We start from the raw sequence: 17,339 nt of genomic DNA, 5'->3' as shown, positions 1-17,339 counted from the left end.
GCAGCGACACAGAAACAGCCAAAACTCTGCTAGTACAAAAGATTTTTCTCTTCCGCTAAATGGGGAAAAGAGGCTGATATATAGCTCAAAGATTTTTGGTCTGGTTTTGAAGCAACATGCTAAACTTCCTTAACACACAAGTAAGAGATTTGGCTTCCCCCTTGCAAGAGCAGAGGATGCTACCACAGGTTGCAGCTCCTTTACTGTAGCCGGTTGAGCTGCCCATATGATCACTTTCTGAGGTATATCCATCAATCTGGTTTAAGTTAATAGATGGGGAAGTAGATGGGATAACAGTAAGTCAGCAGGCAAAGCAGAAAAGCCATGAGGAGAATGGTAAAACCTAATGGAGCTTGGGGCAGTCTCTTCAACTAGACAATGATGTGTGCCCAAAGCCCCAAACTGTAGTAGACACAAGGCAGTCTTGACTACAGTCACACACAGAGAATTGAATCCACACAGCTTTTAAATGCTTTTAGACATTAAACTCATTGGACAAGCAAGCTTGCTGCTAGTTGGCTCCAAGCATCCATTCCCTGGGAGGTATGATCCAAACAAAAATATTTAGTTTCCCCTCAGCTGAAGTCGGGTATTTCCTCGGCTCTTTGAGAAGTGTGTAGGCAGAAGGCACACAGGGCGTTCAAATTCCCAAAAGCCCTTAGCTTGGTGACACTGCATAACGAACTTCAGGACAACTGGCCCCCGGGGCCATGTATTCAGTAAGCTCTGAGCCGGGGATGGGTGCCCTAATTCTGTATCCCGGGGGGCTAATGCTCCTCAGGATCGATTCGCATTAAGTGCTGTGTGAGCCTGGGATTCAGAGCCCCCCACCAGCGTTGTCTGATGCCTGAACAGTTCAGTGGGTGCAATCACAGCAGCATGGCCAGCACTTGGGGGGGTTGTCAGGAAGGGAGAAGGCTGGATACAAAAGCGAGCACATGAGCTCTTCTGGTGCAGTGTAGGGGGAACGTGGGGGACTAACCTTACAGAACAAGCCGCAAAATCACACCTAACCCCTGTGTGCACCTGAGAGGTCTTTCTGTTATCTTTCTCTCTTTCAGCCTTGAAAAGTGGGGCCTGCGCATAGAAGGTAAGGCAACCTTTTGTGCAATAGTCAGATCCTTACACCATTCATCCATAGGGGAGCTCCTCACCCTGAAGGAATTCAGCTCTCCATCTTCCTCTTCTCAGGAGCATGCCTGAACCCCTGGTTTATAGAAGAATTGCAGGTGACAGGGAGCAACTTCTTGCCAAAACTGACACACTGGGCTGATAATATTCATGGAAACGGTCTAATATATAAAAGCAGGAATATAGTCTAGTGGTTAAAAGATTCAGTTTGGAGGGGAGGGCTTGAGCTTCATCCCTGGGCTCTGTGTTGATTCCTTCAGGGTATGTTGCAGCAGCAGCCCAGGGAGCGTATGGCTCTGAGTCCTTTCCAGTGAAAGAGAGGAGTAAATACTGCTTTCTCATTTCCTGCATGAGTGCTCTATCCACAAGGCTGCTGTGAAAAAGTTGTTGGAATTCATCCTCTAGCTATTTCGGGATGGAAATGACTACTGTTTGGGGTGGTTTTTGTTTGATTGTCGTTTGCTAAAAGGATATTGCTGAATACTTTAGATATGTGCTGGGAATCCCTAAGAGACCAGGCTGTCACGACAGTGAGCAGTTTGTGAATCTCAGCAGAAAAGTTATGATAATCTTGGCCAGAGCTGTGGCACCAGAGTGCAGAATTTTAAGCACCCGAGAACATCGTTTGGCAAAATCCTATATGCCTATATCCTCTTGGGTGTACTGTTGGGCTAGGTGGGGTTTGGTAGCTTGTTTTGCTAGTGCTAGTCACCAAATTCCCCCTTGTGTTGCACTCCAGGAACTCATGCACACACTTTTCCTCCCTTGTGTCCCTTTCACCAGTGCTAGACATGAGGACTGATACAGTCATTGCCTTTTCTGTACTCACAGTAATGTATCGGTTATAAGTGCCAGATGTGATTATACTCGCTTCCCTCTCCTATACACTGCAGTGTAGAAGACCCCCTGCCCAAAGCTGAGAGGGGGGAAGGCTGAGCAGTTTTGTCTCCTCTGTCTGGGTGACAGGATGTTTCCTCCCAGGGGTTTGAGCCCGGGCACTGCACCATCATCATCCCGGCTGCTGCCCTCACTGCTCTGCAACACTGGAGGTTCAAAGCGTTACTCATGTTGTAAGCTGTTTTGCAGCCTGCAGCGACAACTATCTGCTATTTATGATGAACAGGATTACTGAAGTATTGCAAGATAGCAGCCAACGGATTTGCCGTGCAGGCGGTAGAGCTATGGTAAATCAGGCTGTGGAGTTACCCGTGCACCCCCCAGAAAAGGAAGGTTACGCTGCTGCAGGAATAACACATTGCCCCACTGGTGCTGGCATCTCTCTTTGGGCAATGCGGCTTCTAGCAAAATGTTTGCATAAAAGAGTTGTTGCCATGCAAGCCTATATTTCATACCTGTGGTTACCTACATCTACTGGGCTTACTGTCTTACACCCACCTGTGTTAAGAGATAAAGTGACAACCAAGTGGCACGCCGGCATCTGTGGCACAGCTCCAGGGCTTGCAGAACCTGCACTGCTGATAATTTCTATTGGTCACTCGTAACAGTGGCTTTTAATGCAACCAGGTACAAATTGGTTTTTGCTTTGTACCTCTTGCATGAGTGATCGTGGCCCTGATTCTGCAAGTTGTTTAGGTTCCTGCTACTGAAATCAGTGGGGACAAGATGTCCCACATTCTGAAAAATATTTAGACCTGTGGGACTGTCCTGCTTGCTGCAATTCAAATGAGTGGAAGGATCCCTATAAATATTTCACGGCCTCAGGGACAAACTATGATGTGGCTGCAAAACTAGGCACACATATGTCTCCAGAAGAATAACCACATTGCAGCAGCAATGGAGAAACCCTGCTCCTAACCCGTCAGTACTTATAGCTGACAGATGCAGAAAGACAAAGTATAGTTAACATTTTAGAAATAGGCTTTGCACCAATATAGGTTTTCAGTTTTCGATATGTCTTTTAAATGAAGCAGGAATTACATGCCTATCTGCCCTCAGATTTTCCTCACTAGCATTAATCAAGCACACTTGTCTTGCTTACAGATGAATTTGATTAGGATCATGTATACTCTTAGGAACCAAAAATAATGATTCATGACTTGAGTGTACGTGCTGTTGCAGCCAACATTGTTGCTCAGTATCTGCTGCAGCAGTGAACTAACACAAAACTCCTAGAACTGGAATCCAAACCATTGGCAACAGGAGATGGTGAGGGGCACACATGAAATGAAGAAAGCAAGACCACACAAAATGGAAAAGCTATAAAGTGCACAGTTATTTAAATGACTATATAATGGGTTGAAATTCTTTGTTTTCTGACATAGAAAGAGCTATAATGGAAAACTTAACTCTGCCTACATGCATACACAAATATTTTTGCATACGTTCCAGCCCATGACCCACAATATGTAGCTGTTAGATCTGTGACCTCACTTACACTTCTCATTTTATAATGCCAACAGATTCTTCTGTTCATCGTTTTTTAGCACTAAAGAAAAAAGATGTTTTCCAAAAAATAAAAAGGCATGAGCTGCATCTCCCTCTGCATGTACAGTAGGGTAGCTCTGTGTGCAAATAATGTTTTATGCACTCACCGCTGCACGTGCAAATTTGTGCAAAGCCCATGTGCACAAGCACCAGTTGAGAAGCTGGCAGGAGATGCAGCATTGCACTGCCTGTAAAAATGTTTTTTGATAAAAAGAAAAATGCAGAAAAGTGTTTCTGTTTTGACAGTTTATTGATATTCCACATAAATTATTCTGACCTTCCGTCATCCTCCTTTTTTTGTTCTTTGGGTTTTTTTTTTTACAGTTAGTTTTATTGTGCAGTAATTCTTATTCACACTCATCTCACCAGTGAGGTCCGTGAGGACTGTCTGTGTGATAAAAGGATGCAAGACAATATGTATTATCTGTTATCCCTATTATCCTGACAACTGCCTGGGCCTTTGACAGGTCTGAAATCTACTGAACTGTTTACCTAAGTGCCAGAAAATGCCTGTAAGAGGAGAAGTAGACATATGAAAAGGGAATAATACATAAAGAAACATCTGCATTGAGATCATTTGTCATTTTTGGAAAGGTCTCGGCGAATAATACATACATTTGGTATAGCGTCACGGTCATGATACTACATGTCTTTTATTCTACTGGCAGGCCTTATCAGGCGTATATCAAGCTTTTATCATGTTTGTAAGAAAGATCCCTGCTGTGTGCGCTGGCTGCAGGGCCCTCCCTCAGCCTGCCCAGTTCTCACGCTGGGTTAGGAGGCACTGCCCTCCATGCTATGCAATGCTTAGCAACACTTAGGTTGGAGCAGGTGCCTCTTTCATTAGCTGTTTCCTTTTTTTCATCTGCCGTCTCCCCCGATCGCCAAGCGAACCCCTGGGGCTCCCTGTGCTGTTGCTGCTTTCCAGTCTCTGAGGCTGTTGCTCCAGACCTGGCTGAGGGGTGACTTCGCCCCGAGCCCCCCATCATGAAGACGTCCTGTGCCTTCAGATGCTCCAAAACACGTTTTGAGAACCACCTCTTCTGGAATAAAAACTGCCTACACCAATGCATACAATGGCCAGAGAAGGTAACCGTGCCGCTAAGGAGCAGAGGATGTCCTGGCAGCGAGTGTCGGTAAAAGATTTCCATTTAATTCAAATCCCTGCCAGTGAGTTGCAGTCACCTTGAATTCTCTCCCGTTGCTGTGATAACAGCACCAGATAAATGTTCGTGGCGTTGCACAACTTCTCACAAGATAAAATGCATGGCTAGGTAGTCACCTTGGAAGGCAACTGGTGAGACAGCATCTAAACTGGCCATGGGTGTGGGCTGGTGTTGCAACTCCGCACTTCCACTGCTTGCTGGTTTTTGAAACACCAGAACCGCCTCAGGGGTAGCTCACTGGCAAATATGGAGCTATTAGGGGAATACACAAAGAAAGGAAAGTTTGAAAAGCAGAAACATATTTCATACAAGGTTTTTATGGACGTTTTCAAGTGCAGATGTGCCAAAATGTTTCCACTGGAAACTTTATATAAAATGATTAATGTAAAGGGGTTCTGCAATCCTGGCATCTCTCTCCCCTCTCCTGAGAGCTGTCGTAGCTTATGACAGCTCTGTTCTGTGTACTGGGAGCATCAGCAGCTGGAAATTATCATTTGTTAGTCTTAGTCTTTCTGTAGCTCGTTTCAGAGACTCCACTGGTAATGAGGGCTCCTGCCCTTTTGCCTTCAGGATGGCTTGGAATTCCTCTTTTAGGGCCAGAAATCACTCAAGCATCAAATTTATAACAAGCAGACCCCCCTCCCAACATTTAGTACAGTATTCAGACCTGTTCTGGGCATTCCTCAAATTCCTTCAAAGGACAGTCAGAGGGACAGATATGTCATTGCAGCTCTGGGCTCTCTTTCACCACTGCTCTGCTATTGCATGATGCTTTTCTTCAAACCTGCCCCTCGCTTTTTCACTCCTCCTTGCCTTTCTAAAGATTTTATCAAGAGTTTTCAGATGCCTCTTGGACTTAGGGTTACTTTTTAACCTCAGGGCTCTCTAATGAAATCCCATCCCTTTCTTGCAAGGCTGGGCTGCTGCATGCAGGTCTGAGCATCCTTGGCTGCCCACTGCAGTTCTTGAGCCGTGGTCTCCCATTTCAGTGGCAGCTTTCTCCAAAGAGGGGGAGATTGGGGATCTGTGAGTTTGGGAAACACAGCATCTCTCAGGGCTTCTGATGAGGTGGATTCTGGGACATTTATTTTGATTAGGCCTCTACTGTAACATCAGGCTGTACTGGACAGAGGGTTTTCCTGGTGGCTGTTTGCCTTCTCAGGAAGGTGGGAAGAGTATATTTTCTCTTCTTCCCTGGCCCACATGATCTATTTCCATGAAAAGGCTGAGATAAATTGAATCCATACATAGTAACCAGAGAGAGCGCAGTGATGGTGTCAGTCCTACTCTGCCAGCGTTCCCTGTATGTCAGAGGAGTTCTTGGAATAAACAGGGTGAAATAGAAAAAAGCTGTCAGCTACAGCTGGTGACAGCAACAAGGTGGCCTTTCGTTCCTCGTGTTCCTCGGAGCAGTGTGTTCATTCCCCCTCCCGATGGCCATGTCTGTACTCCCCAGCAGAGCAGCATCCTGAGGTCCTCTTCCCCAGATGTTTAGACCCAGGACCCATCGTGACTCGTGTGTGTGTCTCTGAGTGGGATCTCCTTCCAGAGGGGGGAGGATACACGTTCATGCCTTGTCCTCAGGACATGACCAGCGTGCCCGCCCTGCCTGGGGGACAGCCAGACACTGCCAGCAGGGACCCCACTGTCACCCCTTGACAAGCAACTCCTACTCAGCCCTTTTTTCTACTGATGCTAAGGGTGCCTGTTTAAGGAGCAAATGAATCTGCCACAGGAATCTCCTGTGTCGGGATTACATGTGCTATTAATAAAAATTGCCTTCAACTTCTAAATTGAGGCGCTTAAAACCCGCAATGAATGCATTCTGCATTAATGAAAAAACCCACCATTTTTTCTGTTGAAATTTAAATAGACCCGTGAACTTTTGTATCATGCGTGCTATTTTAAAACTGTAAATCTATTCCACTGTTTCCATTGTGGTTGTTTTCATATTTCATTATGTTCTTACATAGGCAAGTCTTTGGTCTTTTAATATAAATGATTTTATGTTTCCAGGCACAGGTTTTCATGCCTAGCTCAACAGGCTTGGTAAGAACCTAGTTTTCAGACACTCTTTTTTCTATGGTACAAGACTGAAAAAAGGAATTGAAGAAAGTATTAAGGTACTAAGACATCGAGAAATTATTCCTATCTTCTGGAAATCTAGATTATGGTGTTCTAAGCATTTTTAAAAAATGAAAAAAATGAGAAAATGTAAATATGAGAAAGTTAATTATTTTTTGTGATTTCTGGTTTTGAAAAAACCAAGCAGGACTCAGACTAACAGACTATCTAAGGCTCAATGTCATAGATTACGAACATGGCCTGAAACTGGATGATAAATTCTATAGGCAATGTAAAGGCATGCTAAAAGCCCTAAAGCTATTTAGAATTCTGTTAAGAGTTGTACTCAGCTGTGCTCCAGAGAAAATCATTTTTCCATAGCAATGAAGGAGAATTTATCTACAGTTTCCACTCTTCCATACTTTTTCCTCTGCTGTCCCTTGTGCCTAGAAGATCCCTATAGACCACAGAGCTACTTCATTCTCTGTTAAAGTCTACATAAAAGTCTTCTTTGATTATTCTACAAATATATGTTGTCTGTTGTGATGCTGATTTCCTCTCACCATTGCCTTTCCTAATGACCAGTGCTCTCTCTTTGTTTCCTTCTGTTTTCCATGCCTCTAGTTGAATAACAAGGCTGGCAGTTGTCTGGGACAAGGGCTATATTTTTGATGTATGTTTGTGTAGCGCTTGGCACAATGGAGCTTGGTCTCTGACTGTGTATGTCAAATAATAATGGTGTTTCCAATTCTTTCAATCTCCAGCTTTGTAACTGTTTGAGAAGTTCTCTTTTAAATAGTTAGAAGCAAATCATTATTTTAGCAATATTTTCCACATCAATTATGATTTCTTTTAATAATCTAAGTGCTTTTTCCAATATTCCTCACAAGCACTGTGTTATGCCTGTATCATTTTACTGATTTAAAGCCCAAGACCTAATGATATGGAGATCTGCTCCAGATGTCTGAATAAAACCACACAGTACAACCACTGAAATCCGAGTGCTGCTGCTCTGGAGGGAGTGCCTTGCTAACGGGAGGCAGGAGTAAAACACATGCTTTCTAATACCTGGCATATGCCCTCAGTGTCAGCAATAATTGAATCTTTAGTGTTATTCCCTTGGAGTATTTACCCATCTTATAATACTTAGGGGATGCCCTTGTCTTAGCATAGGAAATGACATAAACATCAGAGGCGTCAGACCACTGTCATTGATAAACATCCCTGATTAGTGAAACCCACTATTTGCTGGCTGGTCTCTGTTGTTATAGTCAAGTTAATCTCTTTCTATTTCCTAAGTGGTCTATCAGGATCTACTTCTGTATTAAGCCAGTCTCTAATCCTTGTACCCAGCTAAACATAACCAGAATCTATTTATATATTGGGCTATCCCCAGTTAAACTAAAAAATACTATAACCTAGTTCAGCTGTTGGGTAACACAGTATTAACGGTGGCTATTTATATCGGTAAGATGTTTCAGACTTGCTGTGTTAAATAAAAGCTTGGACTAAGCTTTTTAACCCTTGCTGTCACTTAACAGCCGTATGGGCTTGAATATGTAACAATGTGATGATGGCCCCCAGATTTTCTGGGCTGGGCTGGCTCAGCTGTGCTCTCCTGCACGTTCCCCGTCTGGGGTGGCAGCTGAAGTCCCTGAGCCCTACAGGAGGCTGCTCCTATGGCAGCCGTGAGTGTTTTGATGCAGTTTTGAACTTGGCAGCTCCTTCCCTCCACTGCAGCTGGTGAGGTGACAGCAGGCAGGAGGGTCTGTTCAACCTGCTCAGGAATTTCTCAATGTATGTTTGCGTTTGATAAATCAGTTTTCCCCCAAATGCAGTCGGCACAGTTTGTCCATTTAAACAGGTGGGTTTTGGGAACTTGCTGCTCTGTTTGCAGGGAAGTATACACTCCATAAGTGCATCATGGAAAGACAATAACTAAAGTAGTGACGCAGACTTTAAATAAACAAAAAGGTTACTACCAGGTGATTTGTGCAGCTCTAATGAAATTAGTAATTAATATTAGAGACAGTGCATTGCATTTGACTCTGCAAGGTACTATATCTTACTTTCTCATGCCTGAGCTTGGGGTTATTCTGTCTTTTGCTTTGCCACAGGATGCAGAGAGCTGGTGTGGCTGCCAGTCTACAGTCATGGCTATGTTTGTCCCTGTCACTGGGTTTTGTTTTTTTAAAAAGGCTAAATATATGTGATTGCTACTTCTGTTGCTTCTAGACCAAGCCAGGGCCAGGCAGTCGAGTTTCTCCTAGTATTAGGTGCTAATCTGGTGAAGGTGGAGCAGCAGCTTCAGCAGAGGACTATGCTACAAGCAGCTGCCACTGAGAAACCACTGGCATGGTCTGGAGGTGAAATTGGAGTTGTGAGGCCAACAGCAGAGTGCTGCCAAGTACATTCAAGATGTGGAGGAACCCCATGAAATAGCTCACTTCCCACACATTGTGTGTTAAGAATCTCCCCTTTCACTTCCATGACTTTTTTATTGCACTGTTCTGAAATTCAGGAACTTTTCCCCTCACTGTGAAAAGTACTTTCCAGTGTTCTGCAGCAATGGAAAATACAATAATCTGAAAACGCGCTGCTTGCAAGCCAGGTATGTCCTTCACAGAAAGTTACACTTCATGTCTGAACTTGACTGCTTCCTGGCTGGGAAAGAAGTAATCTCATCTCATCTTGTCTCAACTCTCATCATTGGTAAAATGTTGTTAATGCACGCTGTCCCTGTCTCCCCATCCTCGCTTTCTCCCAGTTCTACAGACTTTGGGCCTGAAGTTGTTCGAATGTGTGGGTTCCCTTTTCTGTCGAATTTGAACAAGGACTGCACATGAGTTTGTGTATTTGCTCCACAGCCCCCAGCATGAACAGAGCAGCCAGTACTCACTCCAGGTGGAGCTGCTGGTGTTTTGGAGTCAGCCAGTGCTAGGCCACCCATGGGGAAACATCTGTTTTTTCAGAAAGCTGGAGAAAGGCCTCCCCTGCCTGTAGCCTAGGTAAAAATCTATGATGAGGACCGTTATGTTACTGACGGTTGAGGAATGCTTTGGAAAGCTGAAGTGGTGAAGCTCTTAGGTCTCTCCTAGTTGTTTTGGGCTGAGAGGCTTGGCTCCTTAATACAGTCACATTACTCTAAGCAATATGAGACTGAGACACTGGGAGCTGGGTGTCTAAGGACTTCCAAAGAGAGCGCTTTCCTGGGATGCTGGCAGTATAAAAACCTGTGAGTGACACTCTGCAAATGATATAACATCTTCAGATAAGGCACAGTGCTTGAACCTGCACAATCTCAGGAAGGCTATTCTGAGAGTAGGACATCTCTTTCTCTCTTTGTCTCTCTGTCTCTCAACCTCTTTTCCTCTCTTCAATTTTTATTTTTTTATTTGGCTAGAAGGTTAACAAGTTATATGCAACATATAAGGACAATACTAATCAAGTGGTTAATCAGAAAATAATCCAAAGGTGCTGTTGAAGGCCTCCTGCAATGTGGGGGCAGACGGCAGGGAGAATCCAGGGTAATGAAGGCAGTAGATACGGTCTGTCCTTTGTGTGAAGTGTGAGAAGCATCCAGGCACATGTGTTGTACAGGCTTTGCTGAACCAGAAACATGCAGGTATATGGGGCACGAGGTGTTCACCTCTGTGGAACATGTGGACTTGCACTGCTGTTTTCCTTTTACATAATTTGGACATGTTTTTAAATCTCAGTTATGCTTGATTTTGACTTATTTTAAGGGTGACTTCTAACATATACCAGTGTGAGAGGAGAAGGAGGCATTTCATAAGAGCAGATATTTGAAAATGTTCAGGTAAGCTGTCAGACAGAGTTTTGCCATGTGATTGTCACCTAAGGGTGCTGCTCACCTAAGGGTGCTGCTCATCTTAGCTTCATCTTTTCCTTAAGCTGCAAGTGAGGGAGAGCATGGGAGGCAATCCAGCACCAAAGCCTACCTTAGCTGCTCCGCTGTCCCTTCTGAAGGAGCCCATTTCCCTCCCCTGACTCACTGAGCCAAAGTTGCCCTTGTGAATACCCTGCTCATGAGGCAAAGAGCTTCTGGAGGCAGCGTTATACTGCCCAGCAGTGGTGATGTAATTGCCAGCACCATAGTCTTGGGTCAGAAGTCAAACAGGAGTGGGCTTGTAACTAGGAGATCAAAATATTTTCTCTGCCTTTTGCAATGGGATGTGTCCGTATTGTTCCCCCGCACGTCCCTCTTTGTTCACTATGATATATTTTATCATCTCAGTTCATGTTTGTGGTACATTGGGTCTTACTTTACAATGCAACAGAACTGTTTAAAATCTGTCAGACCACGGCTGCAGAGAGCACGCAGTGTGACAGGAGGGAGAGCGTGGCTGTGTGGCCAGCTCGCTCGCTCTGCTCCATTGGCCAAATTGCGAGCTACATAGAACTGAGATTTGTGAGCATCAACAATCACATCTAGTTTGTGAGTCATGCTAGAATTATTTTCCTTGAGCTTGTGACTTTGAATTGGCTATTTTTCTTTTAGCTTCTAAATCTGCCAGCCTGGCCATTGATTAAACTTCCAGCGACACAGAGGATTTGTGAAAACCAGGGCTGTAGCTAATTCCACAGGCTCAAGAAATTAAAGCCTTTTCCTACCAGTTTCTCTAATTTTGTGCTTCACAGGAACAATGCGTGTCAGGTACCCAGCTTTGGAGCAGCTCACCTGAGAAATGTGCTTGAGCAACTGATGGACATTCCCTTTTCTAGCCACCCTCATCTTTGAATCAGTAGCACGCTCAGTGTCCTTGGCTTCATGACAAGAAGTCCTCCCTTAATGTGAAACTTTAGTAGCTTTCAGTGTAGAAAATGCTCAGAAAGCATTAAATAATGTGTTAATTACCAGGAAGAAGGAAAAATGTGTGTGACAGCTTGCTATCCACTGCTTCTGAAAAGGACTGTGTTGTCGCACACTTTATTACAGAGATGTACATTTTGCAGATGCATGATTTGCATTGGAGCACAATGCAGTGAAAGTATTAAAGGTTCCACTAGCCATCAAAATTGTTGATTTTAATTATTAATGATGGCTTTTTTTATTATGCCCAGCTCTCATGTTTACTGCCTGCTTTCAAAATGAATAAATTTTATCAAAACATTAGAGAGAAAGCGAAAGACAAACAAGTGGTTGTTGTAGGAGGTCACCCAGCAGCTTGAGCACAGACATACGTGTGTGCATGTGTGTGTCCCAGCTAGAGGGCTCGAGAAGAGCCTGCTGTAGCTGTGCCATCCCGTTCTGGCTCCTACAGGAACGCAAGAGCCTTCAGTGCCAAGGAACTGGCTTTGCGGAGTAAGATTGAAGCTGACAGCATTGTAACTGCTGGTATTTTATTGAGTGTGTTCCCTGAAAAACGTGCTGGCTGTGATCTTCCTTTTTTCAGGAGGCAGGATGGATGGAGCAGGACGTGTCTGTGGTGACGCACAGTGCTAGTACGCACTGGCTTGCAGAAGCAGGGCAGAAAACTCCACAAGCCATGCTGCCATATGTCAGAGACTGTGAAGAAACAGCAGTTGGTGCTCGGTCAGTCTGGATGGCAACAGAAGTAATTCCTCCCCAGAAGTGTCCCAGCAGCTACTGAGAAAAGACCCCTGTTGCCATCCATGCTGAACATGGCACCTGTACTGGTTTCTCCAGTTTTGTAGCCAAGTTGCTTGTACAATTATGCACCTCCTGTACTACAGCAGGATAGTTTTATTCAGCATTGCATATGTAATGATTACGTCTTAAACCTTGTCTTACTTATTGCCCATCTGAAAAGGCACTGGTAAAAATTAGCCTTTAGGCTGTTAGGGATTTCTTCTTTTCATTTGACTGCCAGTCTAGCTTTCAGACAGTGCAGTTTAAAACTAGCGTTAGTGCAAAGAGACTCATCTCCCTGTCCCTCTGTTGTCAGCAGGGAGAGAGGCATCTCCATGATTCATGCAACCTGTGTTAGATGAATCACCCTGGAGCTGCCTGGTTAACCCTGTCTGTGTCCCTCTGAGAACCAAGGCAAGTAGTTTAAATGAGGTGAAGTGAATCCTACTTGCAGGGCCTGGTGCTCAGTTGTCCTATCATGAACACAGTACAACAGAGAAGAAAAATTAGAACTTCAAAAAGAAAATAAACAGCATATCTTCACTTACATGTTCATTTTTACATCTTCCATTTTGGAAAAGTGGAAGGTACATGCTGAAAGACATGGGAGTAAAGCCATGTTAATAAAAGAGGTGCCGTTGTTCAATTAAATAGACATTAATTACGCCTGACTGTGTAGAGCATCTCTCTCAAAGGCATTTTGTATGGCTCCAATCCGCTTACAGCCTGACGCTAGAGAAAGCGTGTGTTTTGCTGATAACCATGAGCCTGGGAGCCAGAAAATCCAAACAAGGCAGTGAATCACCGAGCAATCGCATGAAGCATCACTTTACTAGGTGCTGGTGCAGCGAGCGGGCAGCCGAACGCTGAACCAGGGGCACTGGATGGACGATACTGTAAACGGGGAAAGACAAGAGCTGTTGGCTCCCTCCAAGCAGACCATATTTAGCTGTGGTTTTGTTACTGCTAGTCGTCTGTGTGGTAAAGAGAGAGCTGGGGAGGGATACGATGCCTAGACGCCATACTCCACCTGTGGCCTGATCTTCTTTTGGAAGAAGAGTGGAGCTGGTTTAGCCACTGCCATGTGTTGCGTGTTTTTACACATCACCTTTCTCCTGGTGGAAATGTGAATAACGGCCCATGCGTGCCCTTGACTGAAACGGACCTGGCCGAACTCAGCTCTGCCTTGGCCGAACCTCAACCACGTGCCACCACCCTTCCTCAAGGAGCGCACCAAGAGGGCATTGGGGCCCTGAGGGAACCCACAGCCCTGCCCACCCTCCCAGCACTCCCCCCACCCTGCTCAGGACCCCATGTCAGCCCCTGCCCCAGTGATGGGATTCCTCCACCCAGACAATGAGCTCAAAACACCTTTTAATGAAGTGAAACCGGGAGGAGTTTTGCAAGCTGAGGTGGGTCGGAGAGCTCAGTGGTGCTCCCTTTCCATCCCAGGCAGGCTTGTCATGTAGATAAACGCAACCAAGACCTGAAAGTCAAGCTCTGGCCACCACGTGGAATATTTTTAACATAAATTTGCTTTTATTGGCAGGTTTTTGAGGGCTTCCTTTGTATTTCTGGGGGAGTACACCTGAGTATTGGCAATTACTGTTGGTCGCACTCAGTGTAAGAGTCTTGGGCACCACAGTGAAGAAGAAATTGCATTTGGAGCAAAAGAGCTTTTTCTGGATCTCCCTTCCACAGTGCTGAAGATCAGAGGCCCAGATTATTATGCTGAAGTTTCTAGCCTACAGTTTGCTGATGCAGAAGTTGCCTATCCTTAAATTACCACCATGACTTAGTACTATAGAATTGTTATTGAAATCTGTGAATCCTGCAGCTGCAAAGGAGACCCTGAACCCAATTGCACTGAGGACGGTGACATACTACAAAGATCTCAAATGCAAAAAAATGGTCTGTGCTGGTGCCATTTGTCTGAAGGTTTTTTTAGCTCAGTATTCGAAGAACATTTATGGCTAGCTCACATCCTACTATTATTAGTCTATCATCATTTTCTTTATTTGCATTGACTTAATTTGAAAAGCACATTTATTTATGCCATACACGACTTAATCCTGTTCCCTGGACAATTATTGGCAGAATTTGTTAACGTCATTCAGTGCAAGGGTGGGAAATAGACAGTCCTTTTTCTAAGTAACTTTTACTGAAAGAATCTGTTTTTTGCCATTTGTTCTCTATCATTTTTTTTTTTCCACAGCTGATAGTTGTTTTGATTGTTTTTCTTTTCAGTTTTAACTAGACTAAAAAGTAACTTTTATTTTATTGTGAACTGAACTGCATTACTTCCCCTGGCTGCTCATTTCTCACTCTCTGCTGAGTATTCAACTGTGCCAGCTCAATGCGTTAATGGGGAAACTACCTTTTGGATACCCATTACAGTCACCAAGGCTCTGCAGTGCATGGGTATGGAGCACACCTTCCTTTTGGTACATCAGAATCCAGATTATCTGCAAGTAATAGACTAATGAGGGGTTCTCCGATGAGGTAGCTGATTAAAGGCAATCGTATTCCCTGAGAGCTCTAATGCTGGCTTTTACTGCTGTCTTGTGCACAAGGAGTACAGATCAGTGCCTCTTCCCTATCCTTGTGCTCCATCACCAAAGGATCATGTTCTGCTTTTGATGCGCAGTTAAAGAATTGTAAAAATGCTGCTGTGGTGTGGGAGAAAAGAAGGTGGTGGAACAAATTCAGTACTCCCTGCAAGCAGTTGCTGGGAAAGGAATCTACCAAATTTATTCCTCTGAAGGGAGCAGTGGCTTTTTTTTTTAGATGGGGGGAAGGGGCACTTTCAGGTGCTCCTAATTCTGTTTCCCTAAAAATCAAAGTTTTATTATTCCTTAATTTCTGAGTGTCTTTCTCTGCCCTGTTCCCCACTTAAGACCCTCAGTAGTTCTCCTCAGGCACATAATCCTTCATTTCCCTACCTCATAGCTCCCAATTTCAGAGAATTTTAACCCTGGTGCCTTTCTCACTCAGCATGAACCTTCTTACCTGGTCATTGGATATGAAACAGGAAAGGCAAAGGCAAAGCTGTGGGCATGAGCTGGTGTAAATAAGCTAATGGTCCCATTGCTATGGGCCTAATGCAGCTTCATTGCGCATATATTTTTGCTTTTTGTTCTACACTTGCTCACTGAGCCGCCTATGGCCAGCTGTGCTGCAGAAATGGATGGTGACACTGGAGCAGTTCTCCTAGGGCTCGGGGGTTACGGGTACTCCCGGTGTGTCCGGCACTATCCTGCCTGGCATCGTGCCTAGACCCAAACCCATTTCTGTCCATAGCTGATGCTATTGGTGGGGCTGAGAACTGCCAAGGGCCAGCCAGCACTGATGGGTGTGAGAAGCAGAGCAAAATGTGAAATGCTTCAATAGTCTGGAGGAAAGGAAAGCGGTGTACTTCACTCATTGCCTTTGCAGGCAACTAACCATTGGGAACACAGTCTAAGTCAGGTCCTCTGAGGGGAAAAATGAAGATGTACTCTTCTGTTAAATGCATAGGGAGAAAGTGCACTTTCAGACACTCTGCATTCAATTTCTATTAAAATAAATATGAATTTTGTTTTTCCTGCTTTTTTTTAGTTTTTTTTTCCGTTGCATTTCCCTCCCCCTCCGGGTTGATTCAGGTCCTCTCTATGCACAACCCTTATGCCAGAAGGTGATTTGAGGAACTACTTTGCCTTCATATACATAAATACAAAATGGCTAAAAAAGTGTCAGCTAAAAAGCACTGTCATTTTGTATCCAATGGAAAATTTCTGCCTAATTGCTCTGGGAATCACCTGGTCTAATTGTAACTGGCTGGAAAAGGATTGCAGAGCTGTTACTCTGCGATGTTTACTTCATCCTGGCTGCAGGGAGCATTCCTTTAAGACATGATTATTGAAGCAGAGCATGGATAAGAAATGGGTGAAAAACAATTGCTCTGAGTTTTAATATTGCACCAGGCAGTGACATCCAAGCACTCGTGTGCTTTACGACAGCACCTGGCCTTACGGTTTGTCTCTTCTTGTGCCTGTGTCTCAGGCAGTCTGAGCTGCAGAAGTGTTGACCAGAGAAGAGTGCAAGAGGGCTGAGCAGTCCAGGACTGCATCAGCCTCCATTGATCTATGGGATTGTATTTGGAAATCCAAGCCTGCAGTTAGCCCTATTGAGAAGGGCTCAGTTCATATATTTCATTAATCAGCTTGCTGTTACCCTTACAAGTAAGTACCAGGAGGCTGAAAATGCTGCACCTCTCCCCAGCTTTAAAAAAAAGTAAGGAGAAGTTTTCCCCACAAATATAGTGATTGAAATTCATGAGTGCTGATGGCATTCCCTGAGGAACAAGATCTCTTCATCATGTGGAGGCAGACAGTAATACAGAATGGGACCTGGAGAGTTAATTCTCCAGTTGGAAAACCCGAATAGGCTCAGAAGAGGCAGTACAAAAGAAAACACATGTGCAAGTTTCCGAAGTGCAAGCGCTTCATGCCACAGTTGGGACAACTCTTATGGATGGCTTTATAGAAGAGAGATATTGTGTGGTCACTGGAGAGCTGTGTTTTCTTTGTCTGCCTTGAATTTTATGAAGCGGATATGGAAGATGATGTCTAGCAATTCCTAATCTAACACTAACCATAACTAAACACAAAGGCTTTTCTGACTTTGGTTTATTTCTGCTGTCTGAGCTTTCTACTATGATATATGTTAAACATTTGGGTGAGATGTTAGAACCTACAGTTCTTCTGAGATCAATCTGGCCATAAATCTCTCCAGTCCTGTGGTGGACAGGTTTTGCTCTTTTACTCACCATGACAAATTACCGACAACTTAAAGAGAGCTAAGTGAACCTGAGGTGCAGAGCACAGTACTGCAACCACCCACTCACCTTCCTGATTTCCAGCATGTTTCAAAAAAAATGA

This window comes from Haliaeetus albicilla, chromosome 3 (genome assembly GCF_947461875.1).
Source record: "Haliaeetus albicilla chromosome 3, bHalAlb1.1, whole genome shotgun sequence".
NCBI classification, from domain to species: domain Eukaryota; kingdom Metazoa; phylum Chordata; class Aves; order Accipitriformes; family Accipitridae; genus Haliaeetus; species Haliaeetus albicilla.
The sequence above is the reverse complement of the archived record's forward strand: the minus strand, read 5'-3'. Positions refer to the sequence as shown.